Source organism: Lissotriton vulgaris, chromosome 9 (assembly GCF_964263255.1).
Source record: "Lissotriton vulgaris chromosome 9, aLisVul1.2, whole genome shotgun sequence".
Lineage (NCBI taxonomy): Eukaryota > Metazoa > Chordata > Amphibia > Caudata > Salamandridae > Lissotriton > Lissotriton vulgaris.
Window position 1 is genome coordinate 833,773,891 of NC_141697.1, and position 16,115 is coordinate 833,790,005.

Here is a 16,115-nt window from a genome sequence, read left to right on the forward strand (position 1 = left end):
ATTTTCCGCCCACGCCTACCCGGGATCGATCATTTGCCAACACATTAATAACGCTACACCAACCCAGTTCAAAGTAAACAACAGCAGCAAAAGAAAGGGCATAATCGACAAACACAGAGGAAAAGGGCCAGAACGGACTCGCTTCAAACACAAACTTAACTTTGGAAAACACATCCGCGACCGGGGGGTTGCACAAGGAAGAGGAAAATCATGGATAGACGGGATGCAAAAAGAAAGGAATTCATCGTAACAATGTTTAATAAAGGAAATACAAATAACCCCACTGAAAGTAACAGGGAACCAGAAAAAAATGATATCAAAGACAAACTACGCCTTTGGGAAAAACTTAACAAAAAGGAAATAAATAAATCATGGGAGTTAATCACCCTACAAAAATATTTGGAATTTGGGAGGGTGCCTCGTGGCCTAAGAATCCTAATAATGCCAAGTCAGCAGGATGTCACGAATGAATTACTCCAGGAGTGGGGTGAACACACAATCAATTCCTCTTTGGGACTAATCAGGATACTAGTAAAACACATTGATATAGCGCTTGATAAAATCAAAGAACAACTGAGAACATTGGAAAAGGAAATTGACGGACTCAAATTAAACACAGAAATGTCAAAATTTAAGGAGGACTTAAACAAACAAATAGAAAAACATGAGGAGGAAGTAAGGGCAAGAAAGCAAACCAAATTCGAGAGGGATGCCAACGACTATGCACAAGGTCGCATTTTTACTTTCGCCCGTAAATATGACTCCTTCAGACCACCCAAAGCCAACGTGGCCAGCTCATCCTCGAGCATGACGTCGTTAACATCAGCTGACCTAAGCGAAGATGACGCCAACTTAGACCCACAGCAAAAGGCTTTTTTAGGGGACATGCGCCTGGTTCTCTCACAACAGAAATGGGAACAAAATCATGGGGCGCTAAGAAATACACGTGGTCGAGCAAGAGGGAGAGGAAGATCTTGGCAGCCAAGATCCACAAAACCCACACCAGGAGAGGCACAAGGCGAAACGGCTATAAACGAAAAAATTGGCACAGAAACAAGACAAATGAAAAGGAGGGGGAAGTAAACGAAGAACTGCAAATAATTAATCTCTCTGGAAAAGAAATCTCCGAGGCAGAAATATCACTGTTAAGAAAAGGAATCAATTTTTGCCCTACATCACGCATAAACTTGGCGCAAACACGTATTGATTTATATCTTTACATCCGGAAAATTAAATTAGCAAAATTCTTTGCGGAGAGAAAAAATAAACCCCAAATCTCGAAAAATCAACCCAAACCGACTTCCACTCTGTTGGCAAAAGAGTCCGAGGCTTACCTAACTTTACTGAATTTGAATGCTGAGGATGGTCATGAAATCACCTTGGAAAATGCCATAACACAAATGGGGGCAGGAACCAGTGGCTTCAAGGCAAAATCAAAGTTTTATCCCCAACTAGCACCTGGAAACAAAATTGACATGTTTCAGGAAGCAGTCATCCATGACCTTTATAAAATAAACATCAAAAACAACAGCAGGAACAACCTGTCAAAAAGTGAAAAGGAAGCCCTAATCGCATTGCGCAAAAATGAAACCTTTGAAATCAAGACAGCTGATAAGGGTGGCAACATCGTTTTATGGGACCGAAAATTATATATTGCGGAAGCAATGGAACAACTGAATAACCCACAGCATTATGAAAAACTGAACACCAATCCTATCGACAACATCAAAAGAGAATTGGACAGGAAAATAAACCAGTGGGAAAAGGATGAACTTCTAGACCTGGACGAGAAAAAGTATCTAACAGTGGATTTTCCAAAAACAGCCACGGTATACTTTCTGCCCAAGATCCACAAAAATGCCACTAAACCACCAGGGAGGCCGATTGTCTCGGCAAACGGATCCTTGTTGGAACCTTTATCCAATTTCATCGACTTCTACTTGAATCCCTATGTGAAACGCCTAAAATCATATATAAAAGACACAACTGACTTCCTATGTCACCTAAAACTAATTGAATGGCAACCAGACTACATCATGATCACAATGGATGTAGTCTCATTGTACACCAACATTGATAATGTTATGGGTATCGGGGCCTGCAAACACATTTTCATGGACAGAAACATCCATTATCAACATCACAGCAACATGCTTTTGGAAATGATCCAATACCTGCTATGCAACAATATCTTCATGTTTGGCGAGACAATATATAAACAAAAAAATGGAGCCGCCATGGGCTTTTCATTTAGCCCTAATTACGCCTGCACCGCCATGGGATGGTGGGAGGAAAAAATTGCATGGGATGAGAGTCTCCAACCATTCACACAGCATATTAAGGTCTGGAAGAGATTCATAGACGATCTGTTTATTGTATGGAATGGAGGAGAGGAGAAATTCCTGGAATATTTCCAGATCATAAATACCAAAACACCGGGCATAAAATTCACCCACAATATCAATAAGGATAAAGCCATCTTTCTGGATACTGAGATATATGTCAAAAACAACCGGATAGAAACCACCCTACACCGCAAAAATACTGCAACAAATGCAACTTTGGAGGCAACGAGCTTTCATCAAAAATCACTCATATCCAGTATCCCATATGGGGAATTCTTACGCCTGAGAAGAATATGCAGCGAGGAACAAGAGTGGCAAAAGCAGAGCAAAAATGCCATGCAACGCTTCCATAAAAGACAGTACAACCCACAAACCACATGGAAGTGCTGGGAAAGGGCGAACCAAACCAAGAGAGATGATTGCCTAACACCAAAAGAACCCCAATTAACAACTGAGGAAGAACCAATCAGATTCATTACAGATTACAGCAGTGAAGCAAAGCAGGTAAACCAAATACTCAAAAGAAATTGGAAACTTCTACAATTGGACCCAGTGGTAGGCCAAAGAATGGGAAACCATCCCATCCTAACATACAGACGCGCCAGAAATCTTCAGGACCAGCTGATTCACAGTCACTTTCAACCGAACAGAAAAGGAAAACCGTGGCTACAAACCAAAGGTTTTATAAAATGTTATAATTGCAAGGTCTGCGAAATTGCAAAACCAACCACAACAATAACAATGCCAAACAACAAAAGCTGGAAAATCCAAGAATGCATCACCTGCAATAGTAAATACACTGTGTATATGATTGAGTGTCCTTGCAAATTAAGGTACATAGGAAGTACAATCTGTGAGCTCAAAAAACGGATATTGGAACACGTTCGGGCTACTGTCCACAAGGACAGAGCCAACGCAATTGCAAAGCACATGGAACTGAGTCACAATGGCGATTGGAAACAGCTTCGCTTTTGGGGCATTGAAACCATGAATTTGTCAGTAAGGGGTGGCCACCATGAGAAATCCCTTCGACAGAAAGAATCCAAACACATTTTGAGCTTCAGGACAATGACACCTTTTGGGCTAAACCAGTCAGAGGAACTGTACATACATTTGTAAATACCCACGGAAGAAATCCTATAACTATGAACCTTGAACCTTTCATACAATGACATCCCGCTACCATGATTCACTTGAACACAATTTTGTCCCCACACTTACCACTACCTCACATTTTTTCACCCTTGTAAATAACTCACAGTCCTAATAGATCAACTTGTCTTGATTCCCAATAAGTTTGCCCACTGGAGGGCTGTATTTGGACATAGAGACTCAATGGGTAATTCATGAATAGCCCACTGGTGGGCAGTATCCCGATTTTGAACACTAATTGTATTGTATTGCACTATATGTTATCAGGAATGATGAATGTCAACAGACTGCCCTGTTTCACAATTTAATTCTTGACAAATGATTTGTATTATATATGGGCACAACGTCAAAACTCCCCTTAATTCTGTTTTTTTAAAAAAAACCTTGGCTCTAAAGTAAGAAGCCATTGGAACGGCCCAAAACTACAAGTCCCAAAATGCTTAGTGCAAGGGGGTGGGCTTAACCAAAAAGAGGGTGTGTTTTGAAAAATACGTTGTTCCCTTAAAACTGTGAGTGTCCAGCACTAAACTGACCGTGACCAAGGCAGCGGACGCTGCCGAAACGCGTCGGTTGTTTTTTGTTTGAAACCCCCCCATGGATCTATAAGCAAAAATAAACATCTTTAAAAAGAACTAAGCGACTGACAGTCCGTTCCTTTCTGCGACTCCACGCTCCCGGTAAATCCGGGAAACCTTGTTGAAATTGACAGCGGCTGGCTCTGCCGCAGGAGAAACGCGATCAGGAAAAGCAGCGCCTAACGAGGTAAAAGCGAGCCAAGCGGAGGATATATATATATATATATATATATATATATATATATATATATATATATATATATATATATATATTTTTTTTTTTTGTTTTGTTTTTTTGAAGAAAAATTGAGGCGAAATCTGTACAATTACGAGCACAAGCTGCATGCTGATTGCTGTCAATTGTCTGTCAGCACTCCAAACCAGGAAGTGTTGGCAGCCATCTTGTTCGTCGCTAGAACCGAGTCACAAGAAAACAGTAAAACAAAGTTGAGAAATAAGGAAAGGGGGCAGGGTAGAAACATTCTGACCCAATAGGCTTGCTTAGGGGGCCGTACATGGATGTTTAGGCTATATATATATATATATATATTTATTATTTTTTTAAGAAAAATCGCAGCGTACGCGTACGGAAATCTGTACAATTATGAGCACGAGCTGCATGCTGATTGGCTGTCAACTGCCTGTCAGCACTCCAAACCAGGAAGTGTTGGCAGCCATTGTTTGTTTTGAATTATGCGGGGGGCTCATGGCTCTCCTACATTCTTCGGGGACCGCCACCTTCCTGGGGCAGTAATACTTAAAATAGGGGGGTCCGTGATGGCACGGATTTCCCAGCTCCGGAGACTTCCACTTCTCGGGACTTTTTAATGTTGGGAAAGGGGTCGCACGGCTTTCTTACTGGAACCCTTGATGGCCCTGGGGACCATCATTTCCCAGGGCCAACTCTTGCAGTGTCTCGGGGTGCTTATCCCCGGGACACTGCTGTTTGCTATTGTAAGGTGGGAGCGCGGCGGCTCCCACTTTAGCACAGCAAACCGGTTTACTATTTGAAAGAGAGAGCAAGTTAATCTGCTGTCTCTTTCAAGTATGAAAAGCAGATTGTTTTTCATTAGAGAGAGCAGCATGTAAGCTGCTCTCTCTGAGAAAACAATGCCGTCTCTCGAAGGATGCAGGGAGCCAGCTGGGATCGTGGGGGCATTAGCGTTCTCCCCATGGTCCCCAATGTTATTTTTGAGTCCCGGGGGAAAGGGTCCCTTTGCAGCTCCTTAAACATTCATACATATAACTTCTGCAAAATCTTTTTTTGTGTTGGGGAACAGAGTATTACTCCAGTGACTTTGTCATTCATGTATCTTTTTTACTTTTTCTTTATTTGAATTCTGCTTTATTTGCAGTATGTTTTTACCTTTCTTCACAATGAGTTCCACAGCGTAGCGTCCATTGCAGTGTTCTTAGCCTTTTTGTTCTTTTGGTGACTTACCAGTTTGTGTTCAAGATTCGGTGACCAATTTGTGTTGCTTTCCTTTGTGTATCTTTTATGCAGCCTTTTTTGTGTATGTTCTTTGTATCTAACTTTATTTATTGAGTGCTTCATCCAGTGTTCTAAATATAGGAGTACATCTGTACACATGTAGTTTACTCCTTTCCTTTGCCTCCCTCAACCCATATAAGAACGTAATGGGGTGAGTCAAACTAAGGCAGTGCTGTCGTCATTGTTTTAAGTTTGCAAAATAGTAGGTAGTATAAATAAATAAATAAATAAATAAAGCATTTGACACAATGCAGAGTGACACTGTATTTATTGTATTTAAATTTAGAATATTTTGGCGGGACCGTTCTGGTGGCTTGCCGTGACATGGCGAGCCTCAGGGGGAAAAAAGGGACCCAGACACTCCCAGAGCTCTTCGCAAAATCCCAACACAGGACCGGCAAGGACCCACCCTCCCCCGAGACCGCAAGACCACCACCGGAGCCCTCCGGCGATCAAGTGCCCATCACCAGGTCCTTTCTGGAGACACTGTTCAATTTCCTCAGGGAAGATTTCAAGTCCTTGAAACAAGAGGTGGCAGGCGAGGTCCGGGAACTCAGGCGGGACGTGGAGGGCCTTGGGGACTGAGTGTTCGCCATCGAGGAGGCCGACCAGACTAGAAGCAACCAAATCAAACAACTCCAACAGGAAGTCCTGCGACTTACAGATCAACAGCTGGACCTCCAGGCCCACACGGAGGACCTTGAAAACCACTCCCGTCGCAACAACATACGGGTCCGGGGGTTCCCTCAGAAAGCAGAAGGGACGGATGTCGCTGGCTACCTGCAGGACCTTTTCCGAAACATGTTGGGGGAACCAGCTGACGCTACCATCCGTATCGATCGAGCACACAGAGTTGGGCTTCCTAGACGCGCTTCCGCCCCACCGCCGGACATCTTAGCCTTCCTCCCGGACTTCCCGCTAAAAGAGAGGATTCTTCGAGAGGCCAGACGGGCACAACCTCTGCAGTTTCAAGGCCACCCCGTCGCCCTATACCAGGATCTTTCAGCCATCACACTACAAAAACGGAAGGTGTTCAAAGTTGCGACATACTTTCTGCGACGGCAAGAAGTTCCATATCCATGGGGCTACCGTTTCAGACTGATATTTAAATGGAATGGGACCCTACACCAAATGCGCTCGCTCAAAGACACTTGTGCTCCTCTGGGACTTGATTTGGAAGAAGACGCGCCAATGGTGAAGACGTCGCAGGGGTCCTCCAGAGGAGACTGGCAAACAGTGGGCCGTAGACGATCCCCGCCGCAACGCTTGAAACCCGAAGCCCATATCATAACGCAGGAGTGGGCGACAGCGGTAGCGGACGTAGCCAGAGAGACATCACCCTCTAAATGATCTTTGCACTTGATGGGGAGACTGATCATAGCACGTACCTTGCACCTGGACTGGGGGGGTGCCGGGTGGGGGGCCACGATGGCCGCCATCGACATGACCCTTGTACGTAACTTTACCACGGCCCTGTTTGGACTGACAGGACTGGGACTATGCATTATATGGTTTGGTGGTTGGGGAGTGGGCAGTGGGTTGGGGGAGATGACCATTCAGGTCTGGGACTTTTGGGTCTTGGTTTTGGGAAGTTGGGTTGGGGGTTGGGGTGTTGGGGAGGGGGCAGAAGGAGGAGAGGGATAGTTTGGGACAACGGGGGGGATTGCAGGTGGGAACCAGTGTGCCAAAAGGGATTTGTCAGTGATGGAATTGCTATATTTTACATTTGTCTCACATTGCTTCGCTTACTTCTTCAACTAACGCCTCCCCCCGTTCACCTCTGGATATGTCTTTAGCCACACACAACGCTTCATGCACACTCCCCTCCGGGGCCGGGGTGTCAGGGGGTTCCCTCATGCTAATTAGTCCATTACATTCCTATCTGCCACGGATACATGCCTCTGCTTTGCGATACACCACTTAACCTCCTTACTATGGTTGATTCCACTTTGAAAGTGCTGACCCTTAATGTAAAGGGGTTGAATAATCGTATCAAAAGAAGGGCTGTAATTTCCTACCTAGAGAACTCCGCGGCCGACATTTGTTTATTACAAGAAACTCACCTTTTGCCCAAACACTGGCACAGAATGCACTCCCGTGCCTTTCCACAGTAGTTCTTTTCCTCTCTCCCAACAAAGAGGGCTGGGGGTGGCTGTTTTAGTGTCTAGGCACTTCCAGAGAAAAGTGGGGGACAAAGCAGGAGAGGTCAAGGGTCGCCTTTTGGCCTATACCTTTCTGATAGGCGACAGACTCCTGACGATAGGTTCCATCTATGCCCCGAATGCGGGACAGGAGGTGTTTTTGAAAGGCGCAATTTCGGAGTCACTTCGGCCCTCTAATTCGCTCCTGCTCATAGGCGGGGACCTCAACTTGGTTATGGACACGAACAAAGATAGGTCAGGGCATTTCTATGGGGACTCGGGCGCTATCACGGCCACTGGCACGGAATGGCTGCGGGAGAAAGGCCTAGTGGACCTCTGGAGGGCCAAACACCCTAACGCAACGCAATTCACCTTCTACTCCCACGTGCACCGCACTTACAATAGGCTAGACCATTACTTGGGCTCCTCTGAGCTGCTCACTACCCTCAACGAGGTTTGCATAGTGCCTGCGGCCCTCTCAGACCACAACACGGTGGAGCTGTCGCTCAAAATCCCTGCGTCCCTTCGCCCCTGAGGGTCGTGGCGCCTCCGTGAAACCCTCCTACAGAGGCCGGAGGTCACCAAACGGCTTCATAAATGTATCGTCGACTACTTAACCATTAATGATACGCCGGAGATATTGCTGTCAGCTCTGTGGGGGGCCCTGAAATCAGTGGCCCGCGGTGAACTCATTGTGATCGCCGCAGCAGAGGCCAAAGACCAGAGAGCGAAAAGAGATGGCCTCACCGCTCAGGTTGCTGAACTGGTGAGGGTTCACAGCCGCACTTGCGCTCCACGAGTCTGGAGACAGTTGAAGGCAGCTAGGGCCCAATTGGCCAGCCTAGACACTGACAGGGCAGAATTCGCTGCGCTCCGTCTTCACCATACGTATTACGTTGGGGGTAACAAAACTGGCCGCTTACTTGCCAGTGCTCTGAAAGCTAAGACCCAACGCTCCAAAATTTCCGGCCTTACAGACGACTCTGGCATCGTCCTCGCTGAGGAGACTCAGGTAGCAGAGGCATTTCGGACCTATTATGCCTCACTATACGGGGCCGAGACGGTGCCCCTCGAGGAGGTCGATGGATATTTGGGCACAGCGGCGATTACCGAACTGTCTCAGGCCAATGCAGATGCTTTGGATGCCCCCATCCGTCTGGAGGAGGTGTTGGCCGCTATATCCTGCCTCCGCCTGCTTAAATCTCCGGGACCGGACAGCTTCTCGGACGGTTATTAAAACACCTTTAGCCAGCTGCTCGCTCCTGTCCTCACCCGGCTCTTCAACTCCTTTGAAGGCCCAAGCTCCATTCTCCCGGATATGTTAGCAGCCGAAATGGTGGTGCTGCCTAAACCGGGTAAGAAACCCAACCACTGCTCTGCGTTCCGCCCAATTTCATTGCTGAACCTGGACCTAAAACTCTTCACCGGAATTTTAGCTGCGCGCCTTGGTCCATGCCTGCCTGGGATCTTGGAGCCTGACCAATCGGGCTTTGTGCCTACCTGTCAATGCAGCGATAACACCAAACGGGTGCTCCACCTGATAGACAAGGCCCATTTTCAAAACTCAGATTCCGCACTCTTAGCCATCGACGCTGAAAAAGCGTTCGACCGTGTCGATTGGACCTATTTACAATGAGTCCTTTTTTTTGCTTTATTTTTATTTTTATTTTTTTCCTTACAACCCAGCACATTATTTTGACAGAGCGCAGTACACAGTAAAATACAATCTGTTCATTTGCAAAGGAAAAAAGAAAAAGTAGTACATACACAGCCTATGTAATTCATACTTGAAAACATTTAACATCCGATAACATTGAACATAAAGCAGTTCTCTGAATTCCCCTCTAGCTTTTAGTTCTTCAAATGTATCCTATCCTATCCCACTACGCCAATCTGCTATTGGCTTCCAAATACGCAACCCTCTTTCCCTTCCCCTTCTGCCTTTCCTTGCATATATTGGTTTTTCCAGATTGTAAGAGGACAACAAACTAGCCAACCATACTTGTAGTGTAGGAGGATTAGGGTCTAACCATGCCCTAGCGATACACAATCTATATACACTCCCATAGCCAGGAAAACAAACTCTTGATACCCTTCCCCTTCTTCTGGTACTATTCCTAAAAGTATATGTACTGGCTTAAGTTTCAGTTTAATCTTTAATGAAAACTCTAAGAATTGTTCCAGGTTTCGTAACAATGTATGTAGCTGTGGACATAATGCGAACATATGTATTATGTCAGCATCTCCTGAATTACAACGCGGGCAGGTTATGCCTTCTGTCCCTCCCCATTTTTCTATCCTTGCTGGAGTGTAATAGAGGGAATATATAGTTTTGTAATGCTGCGACTGTAGAGACGCCGAGCAAAGAGCTGTGCGCCCTAAGTCCAATGAGTCCTGAAACCATCCTAAGTCCCCTTCTAGCTTTTCTACCTACTTCTCGCTATATTTATCCATATCATCCTGCATACCGCACACAAAACTGGCGTATAGGCTTCTTATTGAGCAATCCCCCCCTACTCTTATCTTTTCCGTAATCTCAACTTTATTGTACCCAACCAATCCGCCTTGCTTATTTCCCAAAAAACTCCTAATTTGCAGATACTTAAAGAAGTCCTTATTATTCAACCCAAACTTAGTACTCAATTCCAAAAAAGTGACTAAACCCTCCAGCCCCCGAAGATCTCCAATACTTACTACCCCCTTTTGCATCCATCTCTCCATTGTTATGTCTCCAAACACCTCGTCTGGGAATGACCTGTTTTTAAACAACCTGGTGTATCGATTAAACCTTCCTAATCCCACTTTTTTCATAAATGCCGTCCATATCTTAACTCCTGCCTCCACCGTCTTGTATCTAGTCCTTTTAAGACGCCCATATTCTACACAAGCTATAAAGCAATTTTCCACCTCTTCACCAAGTACCGCCTTATAAATTCTAGAAGACCTATCCCTTACCCTTGGATCTTCTCCCCCCCTAGTAAGCCTTGCATACATTGAATAGCCGCAGACCAATAGTACAGTTTAAAATCGGGTGCCCCCCAACCACCTCTTTCTCTGGGGAGTGTCATGTACCGATATGCCCTACGCGTTTTGCCATGGGCCCAAATAAATTTATAAAGGATTCCTTCCAGTGCCGAAAACCATTTTGCTTCAAAAAATAGCGGAATTGCCCTAAAATAATACAAAAATTTTGGGAGTATAAGCATTTTTATTACATTTGTACACCCGACCAAGGACAAATGTAAATTATTAAGCCGTTCCAAATCTGAGTTTACCTTCACCAATAGGGGAGCCACATTATTCTGCACTACTACTTCCAAGTCCGCAGATATTTCCACCCCCAAATAAACTGCAGATTTTACCACTCTTGTATCTGCTCCATATTGTACGTATCAATTGCAGACTATTTGGGTCTTAGCTTTGTTTAAGCTATAGCCGGAGACTCGTCCAAAGAGTTCGGCCTCCCTCTCTATTTCCACCATAGCCTCCTTCGGATAAGGGGTTAAGATAGCCACGTCGTCCGCGTATGCCAATGTTTTAACTTCACATCCATTCAGGCTCATCCTAGGAATCCCATAATTCAATTCCAGCTGACGCAGAAAGGGATCCAAATATAGTGCAAATAAAAGAGGTGACGATGGACAGCCCTGCCTTGTTCCTCTTTCAATACTGATTCCTGCTGAGTGCCCCCTACATACCCTAATTCTAGCTGTAGGACTTTTATACAGCATCTGCATTGCTTTAATGTATTTCTTTCCAATGCCATTCCACCTCAATACCCCCCATAGGTAATCCCAGGAGACTCTATCAAAAGCTTTTTCAGCATCTAAGAAAATTGCTGCCATAGAGTCTCCTGGGATACCAGCTGCATCAAAAAATGTTATTACCTGCCTCGTATGTTGAGTGGTCCCCTTGCCTGGTATAAACCCGTGTTGGGAGTTGACAACTAGCTTTTCAATAACTCCTGCCAACCTTCTAGCTAGGATTTTAGAGTAAATGTTCACGTCCGCGTTCATTAACGTAATTGGTCTGTATGATCCTGGTTGATTTGCAGGTTTCACTTTTTTGAGGATCACCACTACATCCGCTCCCCCCCACGAATCGGGAACAGATTCCCCCAGTTGTGCCTTACTCAGAACATCAAACATGTCCATACCCAAGACATCAGAAAATACTTTTTAAAATCCACAGGTAGCTGATCAGGACCCCCAGCTTTACCGGAAGGGAGACGTTTTAGTGCCTCAATAAACTCCTCTTTCTTAAATGGCTCCTCCAGTTCTTCCTTACTTTCTGGAGAGATACCTACTGCAGCCACACACCTCAAATAACTCTCTACTTCTTGAGAATCCCCCTCCGTGTCTTCTTTATATAGGGATGTGTAGAACTGCCTAAAAATTTCCTGAATCCCGTCAGCCCCTACTACTCGATTTCCATGCTGATCTGTCATCTCCAAAATGTCAGCTGCAGCCGCTCACTGCCTAGTACGTGCAGCCAACAGATGCCCAACTTTTTCACTAAATTCATATATCCCCTCTTTTTTAGCCAGATATTTCCCCACCGCCTTCCTTGACATATACTCTGTAGCTTCTGCCCTAAGTGACACAATTCTCAATAAGCATGGCTCAAGAGACTGCTGTTGATGAATCGCTTCTCCAAGTCCCCTCTCCGCCTCCAGCAGTTTCCTATTCAGATCCGTCATCCTATTTTTTTTCTTTGACCTTGTAGCTAGCACGTAACTCAGCGTCTCCCCCCTTACCCCAGCCTTAAAGGCGTCCCAAACAATTCCCAAGCTAGCTGTACCCCTATTAATATCCCAGTAGCTTCTGATCCAGGATCCCATACGCTCTTTATACCCCTCCTCCTGCAGTAATGCCCTTTCAAATGTCCACTCCCTAATTTCCCTCCTGTCTTGGCCTATTTTAATAGTTAAAACCAACGGGCTATGATCTGAGATCAAGCTGGGATGTTTTTCTATCGCAATCTCATTTATGAGGGATCCAGAAATTAAAAAATAATCCAACCTAACCATCACTTTGTGTGGGGCAGAATAAAATGTACTACCGTCTATGGCTGGATATAGCTCTAACCACGGATCAATCAAGGAGTTATTACTAACCAGATCGCATAATGCCCTATAGGTTCTTTTCTTCCTCCCTGAAAAGGGGGTCCCTGACTACAACAGAGGGTTTCTAAAGTCATGTATGTTCAGATCTCCACATAACACTATCGGCTCAGGCCAGTTCGCCAACTCCGTATCTAAATACTGAAATATCTCAGGATCATCTTGTGTTGACCCGTATACTGTTACCAAAGTAAATTTCTCACCCCTAAATGTCAAATCCAACATAACCTAACGCCCCGACTCATCCTCCTGTTTTTTATTTACTACCACATCCCTGATTTTACCTAGGATCGCCACTCCTCTATTCCTTGAACCTTGTTTCGAATTAGCTAAAACAGCGAATCCTAATTGCCCTAGAAGGTATACTTGTGCCACCTCCACATGAGTCTCTTGTAGGCATACTAAATCCAAGTGCAGCACACCCAACAATGCTGCCACTTTATTTCTTTTGTTGGCCTCATTTAACCCACATACATTGATACTCGCAATTGCAATTCTACAGCACATTACAACTTTTCTTATTTCCTAGCCACCTTCCTAAGCCACTTCTAGCTCCTCTTACACATGCAGTTGGACCTATACTTGTCCACTTGTCCTCTCTCAAAAATAACATTTGTATATACACACATTCCTTAGGCATATAATATTTCTCCTGTTTCACAATTACTTTGCTCTGTCTGTTTCTGTGCTGGACCAAACTGTTGTACTCACTCCTTCTCTCCTATTCTCCCCCCATCCCCCCTGTGCTCCCTATACCCCCTACCCACCCAGGTTCCCAGCATTCCCCTCCCCCTCCCCCCTCTAAAGGCAAATAGGTCACCAGACCTATGTGTGTCTACTTCAGTGTGTGTAAGTCGCAACCTCCCGCCTCGCTCCCCCCTTTACTCCAACTAAATTCCATGTGCTCCCTATCCATGTGCTCCCTATCCATCAACCCAATTATTCAAAGTCTTGTCATGCATTATATATATTTTAATACAATTTATACGTTAGTCCATGCCCAACCTTCAAGTACTTATTGCTTCAGTGTTACATACTCTAGTATTCTGCTTATTCATGGCGATAATGATGGGCCCCTTCCCACTTTATCCTCCCTTCTGTGCTTTCAAGTAATCCAAAAATTCCTGGGCTTTTATTTCAGACCAGAACATCATTGTTTTCCCTCTTGAGATTACTTTCAGCCTAGCTGGAAAGAGCAAGTAAGCCTCAGAACCCAGAAGCTGAAACGGCTTAATGAGCTGCCTCAATCTCCATCGTCTCTCCACGGTGACGTGACAGAAATCTGGTCTGGCAAAAAAGGAGATATCTTCAAAAGTCCACATTTTGTCTGGTCTTGCTTTCTCTATAATTTCTTCTCTCAGGAGGTAATTTCCAACGTATATCAGGATTGCCCTAGGGAGGGGAGCTCTCTCCCCCTGCCCCCCAGCCATCATGCGACCTTTCTTTATTGTAAATGGGAACCTGTGGGCCCGTTGGATCTCCTTCTCCCACTGCCAGTCTGATTCTGGGAAGGCCCCTTGCAGCAATTTTATCACAAAGTGCATGATGTTATGCCCTTCAGCCCCCTCCTCCACTCCCAGTAAGCGAATATTGTTCCTCCTTTGGCGGTTTTCTACCTCCTCCAGCTTCCAAAGCATGTCTTCAGCCCGCTTCTCCTGATTGCTCTTAAACTCTTGCCAAGCCTCCATCTCATCCTCCAATCTTCCAGTTCTTTCCTCAACTTCAGTCACTCTAGTAATCATCCCGTCATACAGCTTATTGACCTTTTTAAGAGTATTGTGTATTTTTTCGTGGCAAGATTTGATCTCCGGCTTTCTGCCCTAGCTTCTCCTTGCATCTGCTTCAGTGTGTTTGAGATCACATCAAGCGGGCCCTGTAGTTGTACAGCTATATTCTCGTCATAAGTCACGGAGGTAGCTGAGTAGTCCCATACCAACTTCTCTCCAACCCTAGGTAGAGAGCCAGGAGTCTTTATTCTCGCCTTTGACCGCATCTTTTTTTGTGTACTCTCTTTCCCCAGGTTACTAGAGGTAGAGGTTGACTCCCCATCATCCTCCTCTTCTATCCCAGTCTCACTCGCAGTCTCACTTTCAGAGGGTGAGTCTGTGTCAGTATTTTCATCGACAGAGTAAAAACATTCTCCCTCCATAGAGCCTCCTTCTGCCCCTTCTGTCCTACCTGTGGTTGACGCGGTGGCCAATCTTGTCTGGGATTTTTCCACGAGTGAGATGTCCCCAGTTTTCAGCTCGGCCTCCACTTGCATTAAGGCCTCTAGCATGTCCGCGGTGCCAGTACCCACAAAGGGCACCTCCTTTTTATTGTTGGTATACACACATAGGACAGAATCCTTTGGTTCAGCTCCACCAGCGCTCGTAATAACGCCAGGGACTATCAACTCTGATGATCCTCCATCAGCAACCCCCGTTTCTTTCTGCTTGCTACCAGTGAGATGCACGGAAGCCTCAGAGTCTTTACCTGTCTGTTATTTAGCAACCACCGGAGCCGCGTTGAGAGCAGTGTTCTGCATGGCGTCCTCGAGGACGCTCTCTGTCTCTAACTCCGCTTCAGGCTGTAGCTGCTCCGAATTGCCGATCCTCTGTGAAAATGCTTCCAGCAAGGTAGGCTGACGGAGCGCTGTGCTTTTGGCCACCATCAGATTCTGATCCAGTATTTGTCTCTTATCTTCACTCGTAGCTGAGACCCCAGCCGCCGGTAGAAGCATTAGAACAGCTTCGGAACCTCCAGACACCGACGCCGATCTTTCACTCTTCTGATCTGGTTTACCGGCTTTACCTTTTAGTTCCGATTTCTCCACTTTCTCTGCTTTTTTTCCCTTTGAAGACATGCGCGGCGCTGCTGCTACTTTACGGATGGCACCCGTTTTAGCGCTCAGAGGAAGGTCCTTTTTACTAATAACAGATGGGCATTTCCCTGTGGTTGTGTCCGGGGTTGTCTTCCCCTTCTCCCTCTCCTTCTCTCTCTCGGGTCGCTGTGGGCGCGGCAGCATATTCTTACTCATCCACTGTTGTCTTTTACGGAATCCTTGCCCAGGTAGATGTAAAAGCCTCAGAGTAAATCCGCGGCAATACTGCAAAACCTTGTAGCCAGCTATCCTCACTGCTACTTTCACAGTTTTATAGCGCAATAGGCTCTCCTGAAGCAGGGATCTCGACGCCATCCAGCACCGCCAACCTTAATTCAGATCACAGGCTACCTGACTCGGTATAGCTATCTTTTCAGACTGTCATGGAGGGAGACTAGGCGAGAGGTCTGTAAGCGACTGCTCAC

At 45.6% G+C, this 16,115-nt stretch overlaps 1 protein-coding gene across 1 annotated transcript in view; it reads left to right on the forward strand.

Moving 5' to 3' along the window:
* LOC147692327 (gastric inhibitory polypeptide receptor-like) overlaps positions 1-16,115 on the forward strand; it is a 1,656,621-nt gene that overhangs the window by 1,279,211 nt on the left and 361,295 nt on the right. The gene's annotated exons all lie outside the window — the stretch shown is intronic.